Raw genomic sequence first — 9,128 nt, forward strand, 5'->3', positions numbered from 1 at the left:
AGTAACAGGTATTGCTTACCAAGTCATTTCCAATAGAACCAGTCTGGTAGTTATTAAGTGTCTGGAAGCTATTTTCCCAGTTTTTAAGTAGCCAGGATTTGCTGCTAATATAGTCAGAGTCAGCATTACACCGGCTGCTCATAAATGACTTATTTAGAAAGAGGCAAGACATGTTGTGACTTGGCTGTCTTCTGTTCTTTGGAGATAAGGTAAAAGTTCCTAGTAACAAAACATGGAAACAAACACATTACAATTATTTAACATATGCTATAAGTAAATAAATAAAAAATGCATATCTGCCTTCTTTTTCTCTGACTTTTATTACTTCCTTTGAACTAACACATTCCCCCAGCTGCCAAACACATGTTTTTCGGGTGAGGGAGTCATTGGGCGGAGCAGACCCGGCACGATTCACTACCATTTCCATGCCCAACACTTTAATGTTAAGTACATGAGATTATGCTCTGACACTACCCATATGTAGCCAAAGTCCTCCTGTGGTCCAGTAATTGAGGCAGTTCAAGAAATCCCATTTTGTTATTTACTACAGCACAGAAGTGAAAGGTGCTTTTCCCAGATTGGCCCATAATGTAGCCAACTAGTGACGGATACGTTGTTTTCTGAAGAGTGAGCATGCTGTCATTTGGGTCAGGCTGTTCATGAACAGCAAGATGGAATGGTGTATATAAGTATGCACTCGAGAACACAGCAGATGAATCCTAGCTCCATCAGTAATTGTTTTACCTGTAAAGTTACCCAGGCCATCTGTGCCTTAGTTTTCCCATGATATATACCCCTTATGGTGTTTGAATGGATTAATGGAATTAATCATATAAATGCCTGACCCAGGTAGCATTATAGAAGTGTTTGTTATGATGATGATGATAATAGTTAAGATAGTGATAATTGGATTACATAGAAAACCTTTAACAAACGGGTTCATTAATTACAGTTCAAGAGAATGAACACAGAAGGTAAAAGTTATTATACAGTCATTTTTATTATTTATTTATGATTTATTTACTTCAATAAATAAAATCATGTGTGTTTAAAGGGTACAGATAAACCTAGAAAGAAATATAAAATATATCTTTTCACTTGTTACTTCATTTTGGAAGAAAAATATTTTTAAAAATTTAACTTCAGTTTGGTTAAAAGTTAAATGTGATGATTCAGTTATACAAATACAAAATTTGAATTACTGAACCCAAATTTTCTATGAGTCTCTTTCTACTCAGAAGATTAAATATTCAAAGTAACAGTATTTTTGTCCTGTCTAAAAGGCTCTTTCATTTTACCCCAGTCTCTTTGGGGCAATCATCCAGTCTTTCAGAGGTATCCTCTTTATTTTTAAATATGTATTTTATTTTACGCTTGTGTTAGATTTACCGAAAAAATGTTAAGGCAGTACAGAGTTCCAGTATATCTGACACCCAATTTCCCCTCTCATTAAGAGCCAACTTATGTCAGTACCACACTTCTGTTACATTTAATAAAACAATACTGACACATTATTATTAACTAAAGTGCGTACCACATTCAGATTGTCTTAGTTTTTACCCAATTCTGTTTTATGTTCTAGGATCCCATCCAAGATCCCACGTTGTATTTAATGCTCGTGTCTCCTTGACTTCCTTTTTGCTGTGAGAGGTTCACAAACTTTCCTTGTTTTTGATGACCTTGACAGTTTTGAGGATTACAGGATTTGGGGAGCAAGGCTCTGGAGATAAAGTGCCATTTTCATCCCATCATATCAAGGAACATACTATCGATATGAGTTATCACTGTTGGTGTTGACCTTGATCTTCATGCTGAGGGAATGTTTTCAGGTTTTTTCACTGTAAGTTTACTCTATTTTCCCCTTTCCATACTGTCCTCTTTGGAAGAAAGTCACTATGTAAAACACTTACTGAGTAGGGTGTTATGCTTTAGAGTGGAGTATTGCTATGTCTCACAATTTATGCTGTTTTATTTTCATCATCATGTAGCTCAAAATATTTTTTAAATTTCTCTTGGGACTTTACCTTTGATCTATGTTATTTTAGAAGGATGTTGTTTAATTTTCAAATTAAGCATGTTAGACAATTTCCCAACTATCTTTCTGTTATTGATTTCTAGTTTAACATCATTGTTGTCTGAGAACATACTTTGTATGATTTTGACTTTTTAAATTTGTTAAAGTATATTTTATGGTAAAAAATGTGATCTGTCTTGCTGAATGTTCCATGTGAGTTTAAGGAGAATGTGCGTTCTGCTCTCAGTGGATGGAGTAGTTTATAAAAGTCTATTAGCTGATGATAATTGATAGTGTTGTTCAGGTCAACTATCTTCTTATTCCTGCTTGGTTTCACATTTGCTGATAGAGGGTTCTTAAATCTGCAACGATTATAGTATATTTGTCTATTTCTCCTACCTGTGCTGTCAATTTTTATCTCTCACACTTTTGCAAGCTGATGTTAGGTTCATACCACTTCGAATTGTTATGTCAATGTCTGCTTTAGGAAAGAGCATTTGGGCTGTGGTAGAAAGAATCCTAAAGATTTCCTTCCAAATTCCCATCTGCTGGTTATTGAGTTAAATACTGGTATAGGTATTTCTGAGAAGGGTTTTTGCCCGTTTTGGAAGTGCTATCAGGCCTTGGCATCCACATCACCCCTCATCCTCTTGCACTTCAGAATTGTGAGCAATGTAGTAGCATGTGAAGCACTGCTTATTGGAAAAGAATATTAAAATAGCAGCTTTCAATAGCAATGCTGCACTGGAGAAGAATGTCTGTATCCGAGTGTTCTGAACCCAACTTCCTCTCATCCGAATGCCAGGCTGGCTTCTTATGGAGGGATGCTGAGTGTGGCAGAAAGCCCGGCATTGCTCAGTTGATGGTCTGGAGGAGGAAGCAGGGAGGGGAAGGGCTTGCTTGAGGAGAGGCAAATCCAGGAGAGGGTGCAGCAAGCCAAAGGACCCCAAATCCAACTTCATCCCAGTGACCTTCACCTCAGATCTAACAGTAACAAACTATCTCCTTGGGAAAGAGCAAGTGAATGAGAACTGGCCAGAGGGGACTACAAATGTTCTCCTTGTAGAACATTTATTGGAGCTTTTCCATTGAAGGAGATTGGGAGGAAGTGACAACTGTCTTTCTGCTAATGCCAACATTCCGTTTTCCGTCTCTGCCTTGTCCATCTCTCATGCTCCAGCTAAGACCTCATGATATAAACACTCAACAAATGCCTAGTCATTGTGGCTCAGTGGTTGAGTGTTGACCTAGGAAGCAGGAGGTCACTGTTCAATTCCCAGTCAGGGCACATGCCCAGGTTATAGGCTTAATCCCCAGTGTGGGGCATGCAGGAGGCAGCCAAATAATGATTCTCTCTCATCATTGATGTTTCTCTCTCTCTCCCTCTCCCTTCCTCTCTGAAATCATAAAAATATATTAAATAACAATAACAACAACAACAACAAAACACTCAACAAGCCCCTGGTGGTAGATAATCAGATGCATTCTTTGTGGTACATTTCTCATTGCTAGGGTGAAAACAACTTCAACATTTTTGGCCATCTGATTTGTTCATACACTGACTCCAGAGCGTTGCTGGAGAAATTGCACATAATTGTGCCCTTTGGGCCAGTATGTCTTTCTGTGTCTAGTCTGTTATATCCTCAAAAGTGATCACTGACTTCAACCTGCATCCTCCATCATTGCCCTCTTCTATTGTTCTAATGAACATTAGCTATATTTACTAGTCCTTTAGCCACTGATGTGACCTTCCATCTTTGTGTGTAGACTGCAGAGGCATCCAGGACCAAAGCCTAGAATCACTGTCTCCTTCCTGCAACTGATTGCTGCCTGTACTTTTTCTGCTGCCTTCTCTCCTCTCACTCTCAGATGATGTTCTACAGACCTAACTTTGAAGGGTGACAATTAGCAAACACAGATGGCCTAATCACAGAGAGAGAAACATGTTCAGATGCAATAATAACTGAGTGTGCTGGGCACACCCCATTGGTCAGCCTCTCCCCTGACATTGTTTCATACTTTTCCCCAAATTCACTTCAGCTGATTAAATAAGCCCCATTTGACCCTGTATTTCAGCAGAGTTGAGTTGAAAGTGAGTTTTGGTTTCTGTCCTCTATTGCAAAAGCCTTGAATAAAGTCTTCTTTGCCTGTTTAGCCTTATCCAGTGCAATTTTTGCTTTGACAGATGACTGTAATTCCATTGCATTCTTCTCCTTTGCCAGATATATCAGGCTGATAATGTTGCTGCAGTTAAGGAAAAAAGTCTGACTAACAGAAAAATATGGACTTCATACATAATCAACTATCTACACTAATAAAAGAGAAAGATGCAAATTGAACATACCCCTGAATGCTTCCCATTGGCTAATCAGCAGGGTATGAAAATTAACTGCCAACCAATATGGCAGCCGGCAGCCAGGCAGCTGAAGCGAACAGGAGGCTTGCTTGCTCCAGTGATGGAGGAAGCCAATGTTCCCGGACTGCGGCAGCCCAGCTCTGAGCTCCGGATGCAACAATGTTGCAATTATAGAAGCTAAACAAAGCCCAGATAGCTGCTTTCAGCAGCCGAGGCCTCAAGCTGGAGCCGTCCTCAGAGCTAAAGCCGGCTCTCAGCTCCAGTGACAGCCATAGAAGGTAAATAAATTCCAGAATGAAAGAAAAAAAGGAGAGGTTGGGAGCTTCAGTCACCCGCCAGCCTGAAAACAGCCCTCAGCCCCTCATCCAGGCTGTTCAGGCACCCCAGTGGGGACCCCCACCCTAAAGGGGCTGCGGGCAGCCTAAAAACAGCCATCAGCCCCTCACCCAGACTGGCCAGGCGCCCCAGTGGGGACCGCCCCCAGAAGCCTCAGCAGCCATTCTTGCCTTGCGCCCTGGGAAGCGCAAATCAGCGGATCCGGGCTGCAAGGCAAGGCCCTCCCCCAGCAGCAGGTCTTGCCTTGAGGCCCAGGACCCACCCATCAGCAGGTCCTGGCTGCAAGGCAAGGCCTTCCCCCAGAAGCCCCAGCTACTTTAAAAATAGAAGGATCTCCTTTTGAACCAATCTGTTTAGATTCATGATTACTAAAACAGTATGGAACTAATGAAATACAGTGATAGGAATTAGGAAGTGTGACACTGATGGTTCTGGGCATGTGAAGGGTGAGGGACAGAAGGGTACACACGATCTTCCCTTCAGTTCTGCTGGAGAGATGAGCTCTGAGGGCTGGAGCTGCTCCATGCCCAGAGGAGGTGGGTGTGGTCAGTGGCTCTGTTACAGAACTTCTTGCCAAGCAGAGACCTTGCCCGACCCACAGGAACCTTTTTACTCCAGAAAACAGAAACAGCCAGTTCCCAATGTGCATAGGAAAACCAGTGTACCCTCCTGTGCACAGTGTCCTGATGGAGTGATGGGGGAGGTGGGCGAGGAGAGCAGTGCAGAGTTGTTAGGCAGCTGGAGTGGGAGTGGAAATGCCATGAAATGTCCACAGTCCTGGCTGTGCCCACAGCCTGGGAGGCTCCTCCAGGCACTGGCTGAGGGATTAGGGCTGATTCTCTTAGGAAGGGAATATTCCATGGGTGAAAGATTTACAGGCTCAGGGTGGGCCGTGTGTTAGTTTGGGGCAAATCCCTCAGCATTCCTGCTGCTAAGCCCTCAAAGGAATGAGGCAGAGGCACCCCTCACCCCCAATACCCCTTCATGGACATTTTAGCATCTACATGATTTTTAATCCCTTCAGGGAAACTTTCTATCCTGCAGTCCCATCCCACCCCACTGTTGCTGTTTGTCTGCCAGCTGGGTCGAGCATCAAGGGGAAAGGGGGTTAATACTCACTGAAAGACTACTGATCCTACCGGGAAACCAACCTATTTACTGTACTGTTGTAAATATCATACCCTTTATATCCTGTATGTTGGCTTCTTTTAAATAAATTGAAATGTCTTAGAAAAAAAGAAGAAAAAAAGGCAAGGCAGGGCGGGACCCAGAAGACCCAGAAGCCGCCTGATATGGTAGTAACTCTATCAGTAAGAACTCTCAAAGTCAGTGGCATAAATGCACCAATTAAAGGACAGATTATGAGGGTGAATCAAAAACAAAACCCACTTTAAATATAAAGACACATATAGATAAAAAGTAAATGAATTAAGCTGCAGCCTGTTTTGCTCAGTGGGTAGAGCATTAGCCCATGGACTGAAGGGTCCCAGGTTCGATTCCAGTCAAGGGCATGTACCTCAGTTGCTGGCTTGATCCTCAGTCCCTATCAAAGCATGTGCAGGAGCAACCAATCAATGTGTCTCTCCCTTTCCCTTCACTCTCTCTAAAATTCAATGGAAAAATATCCTTGGGTGAAGATGAACAAAAACAAAGTAAATGGATTAAGTAACATTAAAGAGATTATAAGAAAAATATATTCCAAATTCTGTTAGTTGTATAATAGTTATGTTTAAATTATTAACACCTAAGAAATTGGGTGAAGGGTACATATAATATGCTTTAGTATTTTATAGTTTTTTTAGATGTATATTATTTCAAATTAAAATATTTAAAAAATTAAAAATTAATAAAATATTAATTGAAATGTATCTGCATTACATGAAAAATCTCCTAATTGCTTCTAGCATAATTTATTAAATTGCACTAAAATTTATAAGGGTTCAATTAAAAAAATCTTAATTCTAAATGATATAATAGAAAATATATAATAGTGCAGTTATAAGCACTTATCTGAAAATACAAATTTAAAGAAGTGAATTTAAAGAAGGGATTAGCCAAAGAAAATATATGCACAACCCATGGACACAGACAACAGTATGGTGATGGCGAGAGAAAAGTGGGGGGGCAAGAGCTGGGTAGAGGGGGTAAAAGGGGGGAAATAGGGACATCCTATATCCTATCTAATAACAGAGAAACATGGTAATTAGCCGTACCTCCGCTACCCTTCCCATTGGCTAATCAGGGAGATATGCAAATTAACTGCCAACCAAGATGGCGGCCTGCAGCCAGGCAGCTGACGCGAACAGGGAGGCTTGTTAGCTTCAGTGACGGAGGAAGCCAATCTTCCCTGCCTGCCTTGCCAGCTTCTGAGCTGCAACTCTAAGAAACATTGTAATAAATATAGAAGCTAAACCAAACCCCAGAAACCTGCTTTAGTCAGCCAGGCTTCAGCCAGCAGGACCACAACATTGTTTCAAATACAGAAGGTAAACAAAGGCCAGAAATCTGCTTTCAGTAGCTGAGGCCTCAGAGCTAAAGCTGGCCCAGAATAAAAAAGAAAAAAGGAGCAGTTGGGAGCTTCAGTCACCCGCCAGCCGGAAAACAGCCCTCAGCCCCTCACCCAGACTGGCCAGGCACCCCAGTGGGGACCCCCACCCTGATCCAGGACACCCTTCAGGGCAAACCAGCTGGCCCCCACCCGTGCACCAGGCCTCTATCCTACATAGTAAAAGGGTAATATGCCTCCCAGCACTGGGATCAGTGGAACAGTGAGGCCTCCCAGCACCGGGATCAGCGTGACAGGGGGCAGCGCCCAAGCCCCCTGATCACCCTGCGGCTCTGTGTGTGACAGAAGAAGGTGCCCCAACCCCCTGATCGCCCTGCTGCTCTGTGTGTGACAGGGTAGAGCCATAACCTCCCCATCAGCCCTGCTCTGTGTGTGACAGGGTGCAGCGCCCCAACCCCCTGATCGGCCCTGCTCTGTGCGTGACAGGGGGTGGTGCCGCAACTTCCCTATCGACCCTGCCTTGAGTGTGACAGGGGGTGGTGCCCCAACCCCCCAATCGGCCATGCCCTGAGCATGACTAGGGGTGGCATCGCAGCCTCCCGATCCACCCTGCTCTGTGCATGACAGGGGACGGCGCCCCAACTCCCCAATTGGCCCTGCTCTGAGCCCGACCAGGGGCTGCACCTAGGAATTGGGCCTGCCCTCTGCCACCCGGGAGCAGGCCTAAGCCAGCAGGTCATTATCTCCTGAGGGGTTCCAGACTGCGAGAGGGCACAGGACGGGCTGAGGGACCCCCTCTCCCCCACGAGTGCACAAATTTTTGTGCACCGGGCCTCTAGTAATAATAATAAAAGGCTAATATGCACATTGAATGACCGGTTGCTATGATGCACACTAGCCACCAGGGGGCAGATGCTCAATGCAGGAGCTGCCCCCTGGTGGTCAGTGCACTTCTGTATGGGGAGTGCCACTCAGCCAGAAGCTGGCTCATGGCTGGCCAGCGCAGTGGTGGTGCCAGGAGCCTCTCCCACCTCCGTGGCAGCACTAAGAATGTCCAACTAACGGTTTAGACCTGATCCCTTGGGGGCCTAAGCCTTTAGTCAGACATCCGTAAGGGCTCCCTGGCTGCTAGAAGGATGTCTGACTGCAAGCTTAAGCCTGATCCCCTAGGGAGTGGGCCTAAGTCAACAGGTGGACATCCCCCAAGGGGTCCTGGACTGTGAATGGGTGCAGGCTGGGCTGAGAGACCCCCCCGCCAGTGCACAAATTTTTGTGCACCAGGCCTCTAGTTAAGTATGTAAGCTGCATGAGGACATCAGTTATACATAGTGAGACTATAAAACAATTTCACCCATGGAGACTTGCATCTTTACTCTTCTGACATAAGAGGACTCAGCATTTGCTTACTGTTGTGTCCAGATGCCTCTGTTTCCAGGACACAATAGTTCAAACAGAACTTCTCTGCCGCTCACTTCCATGGTGCAGTTATTTTTATTGGACAAGATGACCCTCTGTACACTGAGCAAGGATAAAAAAAAATCTGGTTTGCTTCCAAAGAAGAGTCTTTCTCTCTGTTTCCTTTGGGACCCTACATTCTTTGAGGTAAATGCTGGTGCTCAAGGTCATCAACCCTGGACCTATGGGGAATACAGGGAACTCCACTTGCTTGTAGACATCTTTGGGTCTTCTTCTTTATCTACCAATGTCCTCTCTTTTTGTATTCTTTCCAAAGAACTCACTTAGAGTTCTCCTTCCAACTGATTCCCAAAGGATCTTGTCTCTATAATGTATTGTTCACAAAGCACAATTAAATCTGTGTTTCAAGATCTGCTGTAGAGCAAATTCTGTCCTTAATTGCCCTGTGTTTTCAGTGGGTAGAACCTTCGCCTTTGGACATTGGCGCTCCCTACATGAAT

The sequence above is a fragment of the Myotis yumanensis genome, unplaced genomic scaffold (genome assembly GCF_028538775.1).
Source record: "Myotis yumanensis isolate MYYU_CA2020_CCGP unplaced genomic scaffold, mMyoYum1.0.hap1 SCAF_4, whole genome shotgun sequence".
Lineage (NCBI taxonomy): Eukaryota > Metazoa > Chordata > Mammalia > Chiroptera > Vespertilionidae > Myotis > Myotis yumanensis.